A 22,070-nucleotide genomic window follows, 5' to 3' on the forward strand; every position below is an offset into this window, starting at 1 on the left:
GCTACAAAAACAAAGTAACCACTGATTCTAAGGGCAACCACAAAGCATTCTATAGCTATGTCAAGAATCTCAATGGCAACACACAGATCTGCTCTGAGTTACAGCACAAAGGCACAAAAATTACAGAACCAACTGATATTGCCAACATCCTGGCAGATAGGTTCAGTGCTAATTTTACACCCCTCACACCCCCTAAAGGGCCCATATCTATACAGGGAAAATGCAGAGTCCCTGCAATCACATCTATGCAGGTAAAAGCTGCCCTCTCTAAAACCAAAAACACGGCATCCATGGGACCGGACAACATCCCAAGCTGCGTTTTACATAAACTTCAGAATGAACTGTCTCCCCACCTAAGCACCATATTCAATCACAGTTTCACATTAGGCTTTGTGCCCACTGAATGGCACACAGCAACAGTTATCCCACTCCACAAAGGGGGAGCCACCACTGATCCTGGGAACTATCGCCTTATTAGCCTGATGAGCCTGGTCTGCAAGGCCATGGAACGTATCATCATGGAACTCATAAACAAAGACATTGGTAACCCCCAAACTCTGGTACCCACCCAGTTCGGTTTTGTGAAAGGCAGATCATGTCTTCTGAACCTGATGGACTTCTTTGAGGCAGTCAAAAAAGCTGTAGACGAGGGTAAGGTGGTTCACACAGCCTATCTTGACCTCGCCAAGGCTTTCAACACCATCTCTCATTCTGAATTATAGATAGACTCACTAAACTTGGTATAAATCCCTCCAACACAAGATGGGTTACCAACTGGCTCATTGACAGAACCCACACTGTAAAATTTGCAGACTCCAAATCTGACTTCAAACCAGTGACAAGTGGAGTAAAACAGGGTTCAGTCCTGGGACCTCTCCTGTTTGTTATCTACTTCTCTGAAGTACAGGTTAACATAGAAGGCCTCTGGCTAACGAAGTTCACCGATGACTGCAAACTAGGAGCCATAGTCGAGTCTCCAAATGATGTGGACATCCTACAGAAGGGCCTTACTGAGATAGATGCCTGGTGTCAGAGGCATGGCCTCAAGCTCACTACCAAAAAGTGCATTGTCATCCCCTTTGGTAAAAACTCTGTACCCATGAACTACCACATAAACGGCAGTCTATTTAATGCCAAATGCATGATAAGAGACCTTGGGACCCAGTTGAACAGTAGTCTCTCCTTTGATAATCACATCATCATAGTAGTCAGTTAATTCTTCTATGTGGCACACCTCATCACAAAAGGGTTCTCATCCAGGAAAAAGAGGTCATTGTTCCCCTTTACTTGACACTCATTAGACCCATTATAGAGTACAACTCCCCTTTTGGAATGTACCTCACAAGACATCTGCAGCAGCTGGAAAGGTCACAGAAGTACCTCACAAAGAGGATTACTGGCCTCAAACAGATGCCTTATACTGACCGTCTCAAAAAACTCCAGCTTTACTCAGTAGCATATTGCCTACTCTGAGGAGATCTCTGCCTAACATATAAAGCTATGTTAAACCCAAAGCTGTTGGACATGTTACACCTAAAGAAATCCCAATCCCTCCAAGCTACATACTCTAAGGACCTAAACCTTGTCACCACAATAAACTGGACATGCTGGATGGATTAATTCCTGTCCCAGAGACTTCCTATACTCTGGAACAAGCTACCCATCTATGTCAAGCAAAGTTCCTCATTAGCACTCTTCAAGAAAAATCTTCATGAGTGGATGGGAAATAGGAAATACACCCCAGGATCACTTCTGTGGCTCTGCTCAACAGGGCCACAGGAAATTAACTTTCTTGGGTGGCGTAAGCCAGGGACCCTTGTTGGCTAAGCTTACATAGGCCCTTGGGCCGATAGCCTAGTACCTACCTATGAACCTATGAAAGACTGATAACATATACTCCCTTACAGAAACTCATGCTGTATGAAAAACTATAACTAAGAAACTGGGAATATTTCCTTTTATAAGTTATCTAAATCTCTTCAAAAAAGGCCTCAAACAGTATCTTAGAACACACTGGCTTTGTCCCTGTACCAACCCTGATTAACTCCATATTTTACTTTCTATTCAATATTGTATGGTATACTTTTAGCTCATATCTGTTGTTATAACCTACTAGTTTTTGTACATAATGAAACACCAAGAATCTTGTAAGTCCCTTCTTGAGGACTACATTGTACATATCTTGTAAATATGCCTGTCTCATTAGTGTTTTGTTTTATCTGTGTTAACATAAAATTTTTTGTAGTGTATGCATTTTTGCTCATATCCGTTGTTGTACCCTACTAGTTTTGGATATCATAAACACTTCAAATCTTGTGAGTCCTTTCTTGAGGACTACATTGTACATACTTTGTATATAAGCTTGTTTCATAAGTGCATTGTTAATCTACGTAACTGGAGCTTTTCTTCCTGGGCCTCTGCTGAAAATAGACATGTATCTAGTCGGACTATCCCAGTCAACAAATGTAAAATAAATAATTCTGTATGCTAGAAGAGTAATCTGACAATTCATGTGTGCTTTTTGCCTAATATTAAAACTCTAACTGAACAGAACAGTCATTTCCATCATTACTAGTAATTCTTTGTTTTGATTTAACCTAATATCCTGCACTATTGAAAATATTTATCTGCTGTTATAGTACAAAACATGACAGTAAATATGTTAGAACTGCTGATAAACTATAACACGTGTCTGTAGTAACAGTACTGAAATTATATCAGACTGTGTATTTTTTCAGTATGTTTACTGCCCCAGCTAACCTTATCACATAAGATGACTTCCGCAGTATATTCTTTATCTACAATATGCAAAATTATTCTCGATTATTACAAGGATGGATGTTAAAACAAAATGAATATTATTTGAAACATGTCTTCAAAAACTATTACTATTTTATTTATTTATTTATTTATTTTAGGATAACTGATACTGTGCCAGGAAGAGCTGAACAAGTAATGAATTTAAATAAATATCAGATATCATCATTTCTTACTGTTCCTCAATATCTAAATTAAATACCTATAAATTAATTAGGTTCTACTATGAAACATCAACTTCCTGAAAATGAATGAGGTAAAAGGATGAATAAATGCTGAAAACATTGAAGGGTGAAAAAAAAATCAATTTTAATTTTTTTGAAGTACAGCAAGCCCTCCTGCATCCTAAATATGGGAAGTAAGCTTCAACCCCCACATACCAACTCCATAGCCTCACCAACTCAAAGAAGGGAAAATTTTCCCAAAACAAGGGAATCATTGCTAGGGCACACTTAAAAACTGCATCAGCAATGATTTCATATGGAAAGCAGTGTTCAGCATTATACTTTTTGTCTTTGTTTTGGTTTGTACCAGTGACACTCAAGCAATTTCACCTTGTGCAGTTGTAGGAGAGCCGATTACATCATCATTTCTACAATCTTTGTCGCTCTTGAAAATATACATTGCAGTTTAGGTTTATAATACTTTATTCAACTACTTCTACATATACTTATTTACACCATAGAGCACTGCACTGCCAAACTTTCCTTCAAACTTAAGCATGTTTACAGGGTAGTGAAATAAACTTATAAGATACATTTGCCAGTGTACATTCCTAAATTAACTTGTATCACAAAGTAGTTGTGTTTTTATATTATCAGTTAGTTGATGAACTATCACGTTTTAGAGCTACTTGTCCATAGCAAACATACATCTGAATTTGCTGATAGTGGTTCCCCCCTTATCTAGCCACTTAATGACTGCAGCACCCCGCCTCACTCATGAAGTTAACCTCTATGGTATATACAGCACTGTTAAAATTATGCTGAGTTTAGGAAAATTATATCTGACCCCAGGAATGTTGGAATACTACATATTTTTTTCAGGTAGGATGAAGAAGCAGCTGTCCTAGAAACTTTAATTTTTATTTTATTTACCTACGTATTGATGAGGTAATTTTACTTGACACAACTCACCATTTTAGGTACGACCCAGAAGCACTGTCTGATTAAGCAACTTGCTCAAAAGCAGCAGATGAAGGTTGAAGGAATCAAACCCTCTACTCTGGGTACAGGAAAAAGATCTATAACAGCTCATAGTTTCAGTCTTCTACACTATCTGCCAAACAAACTTTAATGACGATCACCTTCCATCATCTGACATATAACAGTATCAAGGTGGTTGGGTATGTGGATTGCATTATTGAGTTATAGCTCCCCAATATGGAACAAGTTAGTCTCACCAGGACACCATCACTTATCAGTTGTCCAGTAAGACCACTCTTACCCTCTCCTATTTTAATTACAGCAAATACAGAGCTAAGTCCATCCTCAAGTGTGCTTCTGTGATCTTTAGTACAGACAGGTCCAAATTGTTGTACCAGTAGGTTGGTGCATTACCTACATGTTAAACAAAAATACATCCTGTGTTTTAATCAATGGTATAGAGACATAGGCACTCTCTCTTTCACAAGTGATGAATGAGTAGCCTGATGCCTTCTTTCATTTTTTGAAGGATAATATGGTAGCTCATTGAGTGTCTGTTCATTGGCAGACACCAATGAAGTAAATCATGATCCTTGGATGTATACTGTAACATGTTTAACAGCAAGATACACATGAAAGCCTGTGAGTTTACTGCAGTGACAATGAATGTCTTTCCATTGTGGAGAATAAAATGCTGCTGCTGGTGGTGGTTTTATGTAGCAAAGTGATATAGTTTCCTTTCAAATACTGACAAATGACAGAAAAGAAAAGACTTCCAGACTGTTACAATGAATGGGAAGTTGGGCTGTTTGTTCTGCATTCCATCTTTCATGTGACTGTAAGCCTCAGGAGCTCGGCATCCTAGGGGCAGATGGCATTGCTTGCCAGTAGGCTGAACAGTGTATCACCACAACACTTAAATGGTAACAAGTAACAAGTAAATGGTGTAGCTTTCACAGAGGCATGGCATTGTGAAGTGTGATCCAACAGTTGACTCATTCCATTGGAATGTATTTTTCTGACACAGGATTTCAGGAGAAATGCATTGATAATTTCACATCAGGAGACTAACTCACTACAATTCATATGTTACTCAGTGCTGAGAAATGTCATTGCTCTGTGTTTGGTTTTCTTGAATTATTCCAAACTGTAAGTACAGCCTCTGTTTTGAATTTGCATGCAATATATCTTTCAAACAATACATAATAATGTCAAATTATCACCCCCCCAAAAGTGCTTTGAATATTTAGTAATTTTCTAGACACCACACTGGATATTCGAAATTCTTAGAAACAAGACTGCTACAGGTCACACATGATAAGCTCCCATCCTGAATATTCATTAATCAGTAGTGAAGTTTGTTGTAAATAAAGCAAGTGACCTCTGCATTTAATTGTCAATGGTTCTGCAATATTGTGAAAAAATCAGTTGGTTTACTATTTGCAATTCTTTCTGCTTTCCAGTATTCATGAAATGCAAGGTGCTGTATGATTTGAATCTTATGTTGTTTTGCTCTTTTGGATTATAAGAAGGAACACTATTCATTGTGGTTTGCTGCATGGAAAATTCTTTCCCTAAGTAGAGCAGCCTCAGAGATGACAAGGCTCAGATACAGCTCATTGTGGGGGTGGAAAGGTGGGGAGCATGGAGGCTTTGTTGTGCATATAAATAAAGGATTTGAATTCTGTTGTGACTCTGTGAGCTGTTAGTGTTTGGTCCAGTGCACAATCTAAAAACTTGTCACAACATCTGACAGCAGGAAGCCATATGTTTTAATGTCACTTTTGCAACTATAAAGTAGCATAGTGTGGTGGTTTCCAACAGCTTCAAGTGTACACATGATACAAAATATATTAAAAGCTGTACAAATGCTATAAATAAACAGTCCATTGTAAATGTAGTTATGCTTCATAGGTTCATAAGTTCATAGTGTTTGTTAGGCTAATGACCTCAAGGGCCTTTTTAAGCCTAGTCATGCATTCCAAATCTCTGACAAGTTCCGAAACCCTTGACAAGTGTAAGCATGTGCCTGGGAGATGAACCATTTACAGGTTACCTGTGTCCATTAGAGACATAGGTGCCAAACCAGAGATGAATCTCTGGTTTTTAATCCAGTTGTCCAAGTTACACTTGAATTGGTTTAGGGAGGAACTCTGATTCACATGGATGGGGAGCCAGTTCCATAGACGGGGTAGTCTCGGGATACATACCTATCTCTCCAGCAGATCTTATTTATATTACAGGCAAGGTTTAAGTCTTTATAATGGGTAATTCTGGTGCTGTTTGTTTTGTGGATATGCAGGAGGTCCAGCAATGTAGAGTCTGACAATGCCCTGTATGCCAGGTATAGATCTCTGCTCAAAAGCCTGTAGGAGACAGAATACAAGGATAGGGCCTTGAAGCAGTCTGCATAGGACATATTACCTATGCCCTGCTTTCTTTTAGTGAGGCACCTCTATGTACATTACAATTGTTGGATATGCCTGGTTAGGGACATACCAAACGGAGCATTGTACTCAATGATAGGTCTGATGAATGCCAAATACAGTGGAACAATGACTTCCTTGGAATTAGATGCCATACCTTTGTTGCACAACATAGAATGATTTCCTCACCACTGTAGACATGTGATGATCAAAGGCTAGATTACTATGTATGTGTGTCCCTAAGTCCCAGACTAATGGGTCAGCTCTAAGGGGTTAGTTGTCAGTATGATGGTTACCAGGAATGGATGACTTCCCAATGGATACTATTATGCATTTCTTGGCATTTACTTTTGGTCCATGATTCTGACACCAGTTGTTTGCCTGTGTCAGCCCCTCCTGATGAACATTTGTGTCAGTGTGAGATTCAATGACAGCTCTGAATTTACAATCATCTGCAAATTCAGCCAGCCAGAGACCACTGATACTGGCCTTGACTTTAGAGAAGTAAATGCCAAAAAGGAGCGGTCCAAGGACTGATCCCTATGCGACCCCACTTGTAACTTGCCTCTTTGTAGAGGTGGACTCCACAATTCTAACTTCCTGAGTCTTGTGTCTGAGCCAGTTTGCTACCCAATGGGTGACATACAGGTTTGTACCTAACCTCTTGAATTTGTCAACAATGCCTGAGTGGTGTATTATGTCAAATGCCTCAGCCAGCTCAAGATAAGTAGTGTGAACGATTTTGCCCTCATCCGTTGCTTTGGTGACCTTCTCAAAGAAGTCCATCAGGCTGAGAAGGCATGATCTGCCCTTGATGAAACCAAACTAGGTTTGTTCCAATGTCTGGAGGTTTACTATATCTTTGTTGATCATCTCCATGATAATTCTTTCCATGGCTTTACATATAAGACTAGTGAGACTTACAGGTCTGTAGTTTCAAGGGTCTGTAGATGGCCCGCCTTTGTGCAGAAGGATGACTGTTGCCTTTATCCATTCATGAGGCATGCAGCATGTTTGGAGGCTACAGTTAAATAGTAATTCCAGAGGCACTGATACTTCATGCTATTTAGAAGGCATCCTGGGATATTGTCTTGGCTCATTGATGCAGTGTTCTTGGTCTTAGAGAGAGCATTAAGGACCTGTACCCTAGTGATAGTAGGGGGAGTTATATTTGATATTTGCTCAGGGAAGGTTGAGGGGGAGAGAAGAGTAAAGTTGGAGTTGAATTTATCAGCCAGGAGGTTTACTATATCTTCTGGATCAGTATAAATGGATGTATTTACAATGAGTTCTGCACACAATAGTGTATTGCCTTTGAGGTTGTGGACATAGCTAAAGAATGCTTTGTGGTTGTCCTTGGCCTGGGAGACCAAACTTACCTCAAAGTTGGCTTTGATAGACTTTATTTGTTCTCTGAGTTGTTTGTTTAGTTTGATGAGAATGCTTTTATCCTGCTGGGTGTTGCAGCTCCTAACTTTTGCCATGATTTTCTTCCTCCTGTTATACAGCCAATTGATTTTGTGATTCCACCAGGGTGCCTTGTTTTTTGACTTAGTTCTGTACTTCTTCCTGATGGGTACAACTGCTTCTATGCAGCTATTAACATGCTTGTACAGGGTTTCTCTGAGCAGTTCTGCATTCTTTAAAAAATAGTGGCTCTCCACTAAAACTTAACTTTTTAGACAACTAAAACCAAAGGCACACACTTCCATATCTAACTGTTTCTGGATGGAGAGTGAGTGTCTGTGCTGTGCTTCTTTAAATGAGTAGTGTGTGTGTTAAACTGTCCTTGCTTCTTTGAGAGCAGAAAGATACAAAGCAGTATTAGTGAGAGCTGGTATGTATAATGGGGTCTATATCATATGAGCGAATTGCACAAATTGCGAACGTTCATAATATCGAACGTACTGGACCTCAAAGTGCTTTTTCTGAGATTGCAGTACAGTGAAGAATTTGATATTTGCCCTTTCCTCACTGTAGTGCAATCTTGGAGTTGGAATATATATTTAGCGGGAGGGTGGGGCGCAGCCCCCCACAATAGGAAGTTTGAGGTCCGGTGCGTTCGATATTACAAGCATTCACAATTTGTGCAAGTCACTCATATGATATAGACCCTGTATAATGAGGTATTGGATGTAATATAAAAAGAGTGGTGAGAGAAGCCCAGTGAGACAGCATTTCTCTTTTGTAAAAGGGGACTTGACATCAGAACAGTGGCTCTGGGAGTGAAAAAGGCAACCTAAGTGAAGAAAGGCATGGGAGGAGAACCTGAAAATTGTTTCTGCAAGAGGAATCCAGAGAGATCTACCGAAAGAGATTGTTTTCTGTGTTGGCACAATGGTCAAGTTCTTTATTTCTCAGATTTAAAGCACAGGGTTTGTTTCTCATCTCTGTGTATTGGAGAGGCTTGTAATAATCTGCAGAAGTGGTTAGGGGGTTGCCATAATAGTTAAGGTCTTTACCTCAAAAAACAAAAGGTGCATGGTTTGATTTTCACTAAGTGAAATTGGCTAGCCTGAAAATGGCCTATAAGGGCAGTTAGCCTAGTATTTACCTATGAACCTATAATACAAGGCAGTATAAAACTGCATTAAAAGTACTTGCTGTGCCAAAGTTAAACCATGTGACTTCATTTTTTTGAAAAATCTGCATTTAATTTTGTTTCTATATAATAAACAGTTTTATAAGAATGGAGTTTTCAGTATCTTTAAGCATGTAAAACATTCATGGAGCAGGATGCTCAAAATTAGTCTGTAATACAATCACACTATCCTGGTGTTGATACACATTAAAAGAAGAATGTTAGATGTTTTTGTGATGTTATCAAATTCATAATAATGTGACTTTGAAGACACATTCTCCAAGTATGTATTATGATCAAAAGGATACTGTCTAAGCACTGAATTACTGTAAAATGTTCCAAACATGAGAAAATAGACCAAGGCATGCATGGGCACAGCCAGGCATGTGCCTCATATACCACAGTATACACATTTTTAAGGCTAGTTATTTCATGCAATAAGATATTCTTAAATTTAAATAGACACTTTAACAGTAAAAAATAGCATATCTGCTACTGTTTTATTTGCTTAAGCTGTACTCTCGAAAGCATAACTGTCTGGAGTAAGGGTGTGGGGGCAATATTTTGGAAGTTAAGTCAGTCCATAAATCCAGGCCATGATCCTGATGACATGTCAAGTAACTAACAAATTTTGCTACAAAACTTAATGTGACATGTTTTAAAGTCAACATGGGTTTACTTTTGTCTATAATGATTTAAGAATCAATTGTTTCATTTGTATTGTATGTGACCTTCTACTTTAACTGATTAAAGACTCTCTTTTTTTAAGTTTTATAGTCTTCATGCTTTTCATTTTACTTGATGGATCATTTTTTACATTAATAATATAAAACGAACACAAGAATGAAGGTTGCTTTCTTTAACTTTTGAAGAACAGTAGTGCTATGTTATGATTGGACATATATTTCTTTTTTAAACATTCCAGCTGAAAAATCAAAGCCTTCATTTAGTTAAAAAGAAAGTGTTATTCCCACCTAAGCAGAAAAGAATATTTATATCACATTGAGTTCTGTTATATAGAATATGTAGGTGCACTGTAATGATTTATTAATAGGCTAACTTACTCTTAGCTCAGTATAACAGGTTTTGATCAATCAGAATAAATGCCTCAGGTCAACTGATTCACTGTTCATTCAGTCGCAAATTAGCGTTTCATTCACTAGCAAATTAGCTCATACAGAAGTATTATAATAATATGTCACTGTACTGCATATTTACCTTGACTATCCCAGCTATTATCACACTACCTCTACTCTTACAAATTTGCGAAGCTCTGGAACACACTTCCTCAGCCCATAGCAAAAAAATCCTGACTATCATGAGTTCAAACAACTCCTAAAAGAACACCTAGCTAATCATTGGCATTGCACCTGCCATACTCCTTGCTAAGTCTACCCACTCCCTGACTATGTCTTGTAGTTCTGCTCATTCTAATCTTTAGCTCTTACCCCTGTGGCTACTGTTCTTCCCACCTGACTAATTTCTTACAGTTTTCTTTCAACAGCCAGGTCCTAGGCAACCTTACTAATCTTATATTGTAACCACTTTTGCCACTGTCATTACCCTGCCTAGAATATGTCTCCTTAATCACTGTATGTCCGTGCATACTGTTTCTTGAAACTGTATTTGTCTTTGACAGTAATTAATACTGTCATTATAATTACACTGTTAGTATGTCTCAAACATAATTAATTTTGCCAGTATATTAGTACTGTTAGTATTATTAGTTTCTCTAGTATTTAACTGTATATCTGGAGCTTTTGTCCCTGGGTCTCCACTGAAAATGGGCTTCTGGTCCACCTGGACATTACCTGGTAAACAAATGTAATAAATAAATAAAAATAAAATATTATCAGCAGATTTATTTCCCAGTGAATTATGCCACTTTATTCAAAGATTCCTAGATTAAAGTAATGGTAGGCTATCGAAGACTTATGAATTTGCAGTTTGGTTCTTGCTAAGTCTGTCTCAAATAATTTTTTTCAACCAAGCATTGCAGCTTCTTTTCTACAATTATTTACAATATTTCTAATAATTCAGTAGTTATCATTTAATACTGAATTCATAATTCAGCCATCATCAGAGTTAAGTTTTTGAGGTTTCAATCGTTCCCTTTTCTATAGGTTTGAGAATACTGCATTGTGTGCTTATTTCATCTGCTCAAAGAATGATTATATAAATGGAATGCTGAACACTACAGCATTATTATAGATTAATATGGGGTTTGCTGGAGTGAAAATGAGTTGATATTTACTAAAATAATTGACCACTGATTATTATACACATGAGGTGGATTCCATGGCTCCAGTTTTATACTTTATACTTCAGGGAGATTCAAAGTGCTGCTTATAATGACTATTGCAAATCTGAAAACAAGGCCAAAAGACTTATTTGCTGTTTACCAGCAAGTGTCAAGAAATCTTTAGCATTCACCAGAACTACCACTAACATCACATAGATTTAATCATAGACAAAATCAACAAACAATTCTAAGCATGCCACAGTATCTCTGATCATTTTACATCAAACGTCAAGAGTGGCAATAGCAGAGAACATGCTAATCCCATGACTAGAATATGCTTTGCTGATAAGTATTTAACACTCATAGGTTCATAGGTGTGTACTAGGCTAATGGTCCTGGAGCCTTTACAAGCCTAGCCCATAGGATTATCCTGGCATCATGCCATCCGATCTTAGTTCCCAGTGCCTCTATCAAGTAGAGCCACTGGAGTGATCCCCAGAGTGAATTTTCTATTTCCCATCCACTCATCAAGATTTCTCTTGAAGAGGGCCAGTGAGGTGCTCTGTTTGACATGTATGGGAAGTCTATTCCATAGCATGGGCAGTCTCTGGGTTATGATCCTGTCCCTCCAGCTTGTTCTGTTGATTGTGGTAATGAGGTTGAGGTCTCTGGAGCGTGTGGTGCTGTGGGATTTGGATTTCTTTAGATGTAGCATTTCTAACAGAGCTGGGTCAAACATGGATTTGTAAATCAAGCAGAGATTGCCTCTAAGTAGGCGATATGAGACAGAGAATAGTTGGGAGTTTTTTGAGTCTGTTCAGGTAGGACAAATGTTTAAGGCCTAGGAACCTCTTTGTGAGCTACTTTTGCGGCCTCTCCAGTCTAGTGAGGTACGTGCCAAATGGGGCATTGTACTCGATGATTGAACTAATGAGTGAAAAGTAGAGGGAGACAATGACCTCTTTCTTTCTAAATGCAAAACCCTTAGTAATGAGATGTGCCACATAGAAGGACTTTCTGACCACAGTGGCAATGTGGTGGTCATAAGAGAGGTTGCTGTCAACCTGTGTTCCCAGATCTCTTATAAGTCCTTCTGTGTTTAGTGGACTACCATCAATGTGGTAATTCATGAGAACCAGGTTTTTCCCAGAGGGAATGATGATACATTTTTTGGCATTGAGCTTAAGGCCATGGTTCTGACACCAGTCATTGGTCTCAGTGAGCCTTTCTGTAGGATGTCAGCATCACTTGGGGAGTTAATAATAGCTCCCAACTTGCAATCGTCTGCGAACTTTGTCAGCCAGAGTCCCTTTATGTTGGCCTGGACTTCAGAGAAGTAGATACCAAAAAGGACAGGACCCAGGACCGAACCCTCTGGGACTCCACTCGTGACAGGTTGGCAGTCTGACTTGGAGTCAGCTACTTTCACACTGTGGGTTCTATATGTGAGCCAGTTTGCAACCCACCTAGTGATATAGGGGTTGATGCCTAGCTTAGTGAGTTTTTCTATGATTGCTGAGTGGGGAATGTTATCAAAGGCCTTGGCCAGATCAAGGTAGGCTGTATGAACCACCTTGCCTTCATCCACAGCTCTGGTGACTGACTCAAAGAAGTCGACCAGGTAGAGCAGGCATGATCTACCCTTCACAAAACCAAACTGTGTGGGATCCAGAGTTTGGAGATTCCCTATATCCTTGTTTATTAGGTCCATGCCGATGCAATCCATAGCTTTGCATATCAGACTCATCAGGCTAATGGGACGATAGTTCCCAGGGTCTGTAGTCACTCCTCCTTTGTGAAGAGGGATGACTATAGCAGTGAGCCATTCGGTAGAGACAAAGCCTGAGGTGAGGTTGTGATTAAACAGGGCACACAGGTGAGGTGCCAGTTCACTCTGTAGTTCATGTAGAACAAGGCCAAGGATATTGTCAAGTCCCATAGAAGCTCTATTCTCGGCCTTGTACAGTGCTGTTTTAACCTGTGCAGCAGTAATACTGGGTGCCTCACAATCTACTAATGTTGTAATTGGTCCTTTGGTAGGGGAGAGAGGGGTAAAGCTGACACTGAATCTGTCGGCCAGTATATTGGCAATATCTGTTGGCTCGGTATAGGTGGCACCATTGTGCAGTAGCTCAGAGCAAATCTGGGTATTGCCGTGGAGATTCTTTACGTAACTATAGAAGGCCTTGTGGTTGTCTTTACTATCTGCTGCAATTCTGTTTTCATAGCTAGCTTTAGAGGATTCGATGAGGGATCTCAACTTTTTCTTGAGACTGATAAGGGAGTTTTTCCAGTCTTGGGACTCTCCTTATTCCACATCAAATTTCCTCCTTCAGTTGTAAAGTTTGTTTATGGCAGGGCACCACCAGATTGATTTCCTTTTTTTGGAGGAGAGCGTCTTGGTTCTATTGGGTATGGCGAGATCCATGCATGTGTGTACGTGTTTGTACAGTGCATTGGTGTATGATTCAGTAGCCATGAAACTATTCTCCATTTGCATGGGTGCAATGAAGTTAGCCACCTCTGTTTTAAGTAGCCCAAAGTTAGCTTTGGAGAAGTTTTTCGTGGTGGTTTCCTTTGTGGGGGGTGGGTTGTGAGGGATGTGGATTTCCAAGGTGATAAGTTTGTGGTTGGATCTAACCAGGAAGGAGCTGTCTATTGGTGTAGAGCAATGGTCATACATGTTAGTAATGACCAGGTCAATGATGTTGCTACCTCTAGTGGGGTAAGAACAAGCTGGTCCAGGATATTGGAATTAAGGAATTCAAGGAAATTTTGGGCAATTGTATTGGTACATCAGTAGTTTTCCCAGTTATTGGAGGGGTAGTTGAAGTTGCCCAGTATGAGAGTGTTAGGTTGGACCCTAATATTCTCCAGGGTGCTTAGAAACATGGAGTGTGAGTCTTGGGACATGACTGGGGACTGATAACAGGTAACAACCTGAATCACTGTCTTACCCAATGTTAGCTGCACCTGAAGTATCTCTGATGTATTATGTTGGACTACCAGTCTGGAGGTGTGTGCATCCTTTATGAATATGGAAACACCACCACCTTTGGAGCTTCAGTCCAAGTTCTGGGGCTGAAAGCTTTGGAATGAGTTATAGCCTGGTAGTCCAGGAGTGCTTTCTTCTGCCTTGATCCTTTATGAGTATGGAAACACCACCACTTTTGGAGCTTTGGTCCAAGTTCTGGGTCCAAAAGGTGTGGAATGAGTTATATCCTGGTAGTGCAGGGGTGCTTTCTGCTGCCTTGAACCAGGTCTCTGTTACAGCACAAATGTTGATGTTCTCCATTTTAAGGAGTGCTTCAAGTGAGTTCATTTTGAGATTTAGACTTCTAGCATTGAGCAGCATGATCCTCAGATTGCATTTGTTAGTAACTGTTACGGTGGTAATTTGGTCTTTGGAACACCACCTAAAAAAGGCACTATAGGGGTGGCAAGAGCCTTGGCCAGAGTCCCGAACCCAAGAGTGATAGATGCAAGCCATCTCTGGCAATGCATCTAGATCTGTCAACCATGTCATCCCTGGCAGACAGATACTGGATCCCTTAGAATGACACCAAAAACTTAGTGAATTGCTGAAATCAATCAATTTCTCCTTGTACTGTGCTATCATTCTGGGTGATGGTAGGAGGCTGCTCAAAGCTAGGGTCATACCCGCCTGGGCTACATAATCTGAGAGCTCCTCCATGTCTCTTTTTATGTAGTCCAGGGAGGTATATCTCAAGTCATTTACACTCACATGTACAATGACAGAGTCATATTTGTACCTGTTGTTGAGGGACCTGAGTGTGTGGTTTATGTGGCAGATCCTGGCACCTGACCGGCAGCTGACTGTTACTTTCTCCTTATTCAACCTAGTGAGTGGGACATCAGTGTGCCTCACTTTCGAGTCACCTATGACTAATGTGGCTGGCATGCTGTTTTTCCTTAGGGGCTTTGGTTGAGTGGCGCACTATTTAAGAGAGTTATGTGTCTCATAATTAGTGTTGTGTTATGGTGGTCGAGTGCATTTCTGCCTTGGAGGTCGCTGCTGTTTGAGTAGATTTTTATTGAGAGCCTCCACGAAGCTGGGTGTGTGGTTTGTGTTTTTATGTGAAGGCAGAGCTGGTGTGTGCTCTGGAGGGCTATGTGTTCATGTGGTGTCATGCAAATGTTGACCTTCTTCTCTTGGCCAGCTATTCCGGTCTTGGCTCAAGAGTGCGTGGCTTCCAATTTGGATATATAAGTGCATCTCTCATAAGTCTGAGTGTTGGGAGGTAAGAGTAGAGGATTGTCAGTGTACATGAGGCAGTTGCTACATTGCCTCAGGATGCCCAAGTTTACCAGATTAAAAGGAGAAAGTGCAGGGAACTGAGCTTTAGATATGCCTTGAGGGGTGGGCATTAATAATAAGTACTGTAGCTGTTGCCTTGTAGAACATTTCCTGCTGGTAGCACTTTTTTGTGCTAGAATAATTGCTACAAGATGTGTGGTAAAGTGCTAGTCTAATAAAAGGGCAGGAGAGGAGTGAACTCGCAGATCTAAGGGAAAAATTGAAGAGCAGACTTTTTGGCACAGCTTACAAACAGTCCTGGATACAGCAAATCTGTATCTGGGCTAGACTAGTCACAGGAAAGGTAGTAAACAAGCACAAATACATGCTCTTAAACCAGAAAGTTGAAAGAGATGGAAAAACTGCCCAAACAGCCAATAAACTACGATTTCTTTACCAGAAACCACTCCTCTTGTGGTATATAAGCTATCTAGTGCTTACCAGTCTCACTGATAAGCTAGAAGGCTTCCGTCTGACACAGAAAGGCTTGGGGGCTCAGAAGCTTATAAACAGCCTTCGATACAGAAAATCTGTTTCTGGACTAAACTAGATAGAGGAAAGGTGGGAAACAAGCACAAATGTGGACTTTTAAACCAGAAAGTTGAAAGAGATTGAAAAACTGGCCAAACAGCCAATAAACTACAATTTCTGGGACAGAAGCCACTCCTCTTGTGGTTGGTAGGCTACCTAGTATTTATCACTCCTACTGATAAGCTAGAAGCAAATCTGTATCTGGACTAGACTAGTTACAGGAAAGGTGGGAAACAAGTGCAAATTTGGGCTTTTAAACCAGAAAGCTGAAAGAGATAGGAAAAAAATAATCCCAAAAATACATGTAAAATATAAACCACAAAAACATTTTTGTTGTTTTTATTAACCTTTCCTGAAGATCAGAGCACCAATGCAAATCCTTCAAATTTTTTCATAGGATCATAGCAGGTTACTAGGCTAATGGCCCTATAGCCTTTACAATCTTAGCCATGTTATACCCGTATTCCCTAATTAATCATGTTATATGGTCTAAATTTGGTAGTCAATGGTCAGCACCAATTGCCCTTGTCCATGATAGATGTAGGTGCCACTCCCAGGGTGAATTTACCGTCTCCCATTCAAGGGTCTAATTTCCACTTAAATGGGGTCATTGAGGAGCTCTTCTTCAAGTGAACTGGGAGTTTATTCCATTGGATTGGCAATCTCTGGGAGACATATCTGTCTATTCAGCATGTCCTGTTAATGTCCCAAGCTAGTTTAAGTTCCCTGGAACAAGTGAATCTTGTCCCATTTGACTTCCAGATGTGTAGCATTTTCATTAGGGGAGGGTCAGAGACTGATCTGTAGGCGAGGCAAAAGTTGCATCTCAGCAGCCTATAAGATACAGAATACAGTGACAGGGCTTTCAGTCTATCCACATAAGTCATATTTTGAAGGCCCTATATTTTATTGGTGAGGAATCTTAGCGGTCTCTCCAGTTGCTGCAGGTGTCTCGTGAGGTGTATATAGAAGGGAGCATTGTACTCTATTAGTGGTCTGATGAGGGTCAAGTACAAAGGAGTTATAACATCCTTTGTCCTGGATGCAATGCCCTTACTTATGACATGTGCAACGTAGAAGTTTTTCCTTACCACTGTGGACGCATGGTGATCAAAGTTTAGGTTGCTATCAACCTGCGTATCCAAATCTCACACCAATGGGTTTGAGCTTTGAGGGGTACTGTCTATATTGTAATTTTCAGGAACATTCCCTTTACCAAAGGAGATAATGGTGCACTTTCTGCATTTAGTTCGAATCCATGGTTTTGGAACCAGTCTTTTGTCTGTGTTAGCCCCTTTTGTAGTATATTAACATCATTAGGGGCCTCAGTGATTGCACCCAGTTTGAATCATCAGCAAACTTGGTAATCCATAGGCTGTGCAATTTTATCTGGACTCCTTGTAGAACACCAATGGTAACTGATCTACTGGTAGAAGTGGAATACCCAACTTTGACTCTATATGCGTTTCTCAATAATAACTGAGTGGGAAATTGTGTTGAAAGCCTTGGCTAAGTCAAGATAGGTGGTATGCACTGTTAGGGCTTTGGTGACATTCTTGAAGAAGTCCACTGGGTTTAATAAATATGATCTACCCTTAACAGAGCCAAATTGGGTTGGGGTCAAGAGTTTTGAGGTCACATGTTTTTGTTAATAAGGTCTGCGATGATTGTTTCCATGGCCTTGCAGATAAGGCTGGTTAGGCTTATGGATCTATAGTTCCTGGGGTCAGTTGATGAGCTCCCTTTGTGCAGGGGGATTACTGTTGTTGTTTTCCACTCTGATTGAACAAAGCCAGTGCTTAGGCTGTGGTTAAAGAGAGTGTCAAGTGGTTCCATAAGGTCCTGTTTTAGGCTATGTAGTAAGCAGCCTGTGATGTTATCTGGTCACATAGAGACCATGTTTTTGCCTTGGAGAGCATGTTTATGACCTTCTCTTTGAAGATACTAGGTAGAGGACTGATGGCTGGTATGCTTTGGGGTATGACTGGTTGGCATGGGGGGGTGAAGCTTGCACCAAATCTGTCAACTAGTAGGTTGGCAATGTTCCCAGGTTCAGTATGAGTGGTACCATCCACTACTAGTTTGGCACAAAGCTGGGCCTTCCCTTTTAGATTTTGGATGTAGTTAAAGAATGCTTTATGATTATCCTTAACTAACAATGCTAATTTAGCTTTTTAATTAGCTTTAGAGGACTTTACAAGATATCCAGTTTACTTGTTCAAGTTGTGGAGGGTGTTCTTCCTCTGCTGAGTCAGTTCCTTCTTGTTCTTAGATATCAGTTTCTTCCTCTTGTTATATAACTTATTTATACTTGAGGTCCAACAGGGTGGCTTGTTTTTTGTGAGGGTTTGGTTTTGATCTGTTCAGGTACAGCTGAGTTTATACAGTTGTACAAGGTTATACAAGGCATTTGTACACCTCTGCATAGGAGTCTTTGCTTCCTGTGTTAGGTTCATAGGTTCATAGGTAGGTACTAGGCCATCAGCCCAAGGGCCTAAGTAAGCCTAGCCGACAAGGTTCCCTGGCTTACACCACCCAAGAAAGTTATTTTCCTGTGCCACTGTCAAGCAGAGCCACAGAAGTGATCCCTGGGGTGTATTTCCTATTTCCATCCACTCATCAAGATTTTAGCAGGGGGTCCAAAACTATTTATCCCATTGCTTAGTAGGCCATAGTTTGCTATGGAGAAATTTTTCATTATTTTAGCTCCTGTTGGGTGGAAGGGGGTCAGGTCTGATTGTTACTTCAAACAAGACTGATTTATGATCAGACATCACCAGGGAGGGGAAAACACTGGGGATAGAGCAGTGAGCCTCCCCCCCACGTTGGTCAGTACTAAGTCTAGGAAATTTGTACCCCTTCTGAGGGTACGGACTACCTGTTCCCAAGCATTTGTACTGACAAAGTCCAGGAACTTCAGGTGAGCATGTTTGTTCTCATATATGTCTCCTAATCTATGGAAGGATAGTTGAAATCACCCATGATCAAGGTGTTTGGGTAAATAGCGAGTGGGTGTAGTAAGTCCAGGTAGGCAGTGTGTTTCTCTTGGTTCATGGTGGAGGACCTATAGCTAACAATGATGTGGAAGGGGGTTTTACTTACAGTTAGTTGGATTTGGAATAGCTCAAGAGAGTGATACTGTTTAACCAGTCTCAAGGTGTATTTGTCCTCAGTGAAGATAGATACACTTCCACCTTTGATTCTTTCATGCTGATTTTAAGGTCTGAATGTGTGGAAGGCATTTTAACCTTACATGGCAGGGGTGCTCTCTATGGCCTTGAACCATGTCTCAGTGACTGCACAGACATCAGAATTTTCCAAGGTGAGGAATGCTTTCAGAGAGTGTGGTTTCCTGTTTAGATCAAGCATTAAGGAGCATGACCTTGAGTTTGTTTTGAATGAATTGTTTTATATCGGAAATGTTGTTATTGTGATGTTGCCTAAAAAAGGCACCATGGGGGAGGCAAGTGCCTTTGCCAGTAACCGAAAGTCAAGAAGCAACATGTGAAGACCATCCCTGGCAAAGCAGTGTGGTCTGTAGACTATATCTTTCCAGGCTGACAGATACTGGATTGACACCAGAAACTAAGCCAGTTGTTGAAGTCAATCATTTTTTGTTTATACTGAGGAATCATCCTGGGTAAAGGTAGAAGGCTGCTTAGTGCTAGAGAAATACCTGCCTGTGACACATAATCAGAGAGTTCAATCATGTCTCTCTTCATATAGTCCAGAGAGGTATGTCTTAAGTCATTCACCCCAACATGGACTATGTCAGTGTTATACTGGTACTTGTTGTGGAGAGACTTGAGTGCATGCATGATTTGATGGATCCTGGCACCTGACAGGCAGCTAACTGTGACCTTCTCCTTGTCCAGCCTAGTGAGGGGGAAATCTGTGTGTCTCACTATGGAGTCACCTATGACCAGGACATTTAGTTGTGAGGTGTTTGCCTTAGGGGCTTATTAGTTGAGACACTGATGTGTGTGTTATTATGTGTAGTGGATTCTATTGGATCTGCAGTGTGTGCAGTAGGTTTGCACTTGGAAGGTCTCTTATCTTTTGGTAGCCTTCTAATGAATACCTCCGTATATGTGGGTTTATGTGTTGTGTGCTTGTTATCTGAGATAGATGAAGTCAGTGTGCTGACAACCTGTTTGATTTTTGGTTTGTTTTTACATGACAGAATTGATTCCAAATGCATAGTGTATATACATCTTTCACAAATTGTATTTGTTTGGTTTAGGAGTAAGTAGTTGTCAGTAAACATGAAGCAATTACTGCACTTCCTCAGGAAGCCTATGTCAATCAGGCTGGTAGAGAAATGATGAGAACTGGCCCTCCATTGTGGCAGGATTATACCTTATTAGTGGAGAGTGGGCTAGTTAGACCAGGTTTTGCTCTAGAATTAACTAAGGGGTTTATTCTGAAGTAGGCTAGGGTTAAAAACTGGGATAGCGCTTCTTGGTGTACAACTGAGTTGCTTGCAGAGTAACAGGGTACTTTGGGAGGGTTTATTAGCAAATATCTAGGAAAAATTGTCTTCCTAGGCCTTTGCATCTATACACGGCAGCATTAAACTCTATTGTACGGTAAGCAGCTATGTGCAAATGTGAGATTTAAATAAAAGTGAAGTTAAACAGTTTTAACACAAACTAACAAATAGAAAAGCCCAAAACTGAGCCTTTTCTCAGCAATCCCCACCTCATATGTGTGTTGGGCTACATACTTCTGCCACAAGGGTGCAGGAGGTCCTTTTTAGTAAAAGATAACTGGTGGTAGTGCTAAAATGATACCAAACAGTCTAGATTCAGAAAGTCTGAATCTAACCTATGCTATATAAGGCAGAGGTATTTCAAAATTCAAAATGCAAAATAACAGTCACAACAGCAAAAAACAGCAGAAAGGAAGCAGCAAATTAGTTAAATGCAGTTCACAAAGTGCAATACAAACATAAAATATACCTATTTTATTTTCATTTGAATTCAGTGGATACTATGCAGGATTTCTATCAGATGCACTCAAGATCTCTGGCTAAAGTTGCCAGACTCTGAGCAGCTCCAGTAAACTGAGCCTAAAGTTTTCTCCTGAGTGGAAGTGGATACAGCAATCTGTTGCTAAAGGGTTACTTCCATGGCACTAGAACCACACAGACACCCAAGTTCACCACTGCCAGATTCGAACCACCTACCCATCATTCAGAATTTTAAACGATAGCTACTGTCCATTACTTCAAAGTAAAGTGCAGATTAAAACCTTCCCCTACTCTGTCAGAACCCAGAAAGGTAATGTATTAGCATTCAAATGACAAGCCTTTAACTAATCTATAGGGGAGAAAAGTTTTACAAAAATAATCCTAGGCAACTGCAACACACCTCATTCAGAAATAAGGAAGCTCACAGATTTTAATTGTTTCAAGAAGAAATGACTTGATCATTACTTAAAACTTATAGCTGCACCTGGTTTCCAGAAAAAATAATTAAGCTTTAATTATATTTCCATAAAACGAGAAGTTAAACTTACTAAACAAAAACACTGACTCAATGCATATTTATGTAAATATTTGTAATATGTATATATACAATTGCTCTGTTATGCACAGTTTTCTGTGCAAATATGCAAGTGTATTCATTGCTTTGTAAGTAGACCTTGTAGATAAGGCTATCTACATACAGAAGACATTTTACACACTGACATTGAAAATTTAAAATATATTTACTACCTTTGAGCTATAAGTTATATGTTTATGTTTCAAGCTAACTGTACTAGATTATATATAAATCAAATGTATGCTAGTTGTGTTTAAATTTTGCATCTTGAATCCAGGTCATGACTGAAATGGTCCTTGGACCAGTCTACTCAGATTATCAAATATAAATAAATAAACCGAAAAAATGCTCATGCAAATTCAGCATTAGTATAATGTTTTCTCTGGCTTTGGTTTTGTTAACAACTGGAATACATTCTTGTATCTCTTTATTTCCCACTCTGATTTCTGTTTTGACCAGGGCCT

This window comes from Protopterus annectens, chromosome 4.part0 (genome assembly GCF_019279795.1).
Source record: "Protopterus annectens isolate FY-2018-M chromosome 4.part0, PAN1.0, whole genome shotgun sequence".
NCBI lineage: Eukaryota > Metazoa > Chordata > Ceratodontiformes > Protopteridae > Protopterus > Protopterus annectens.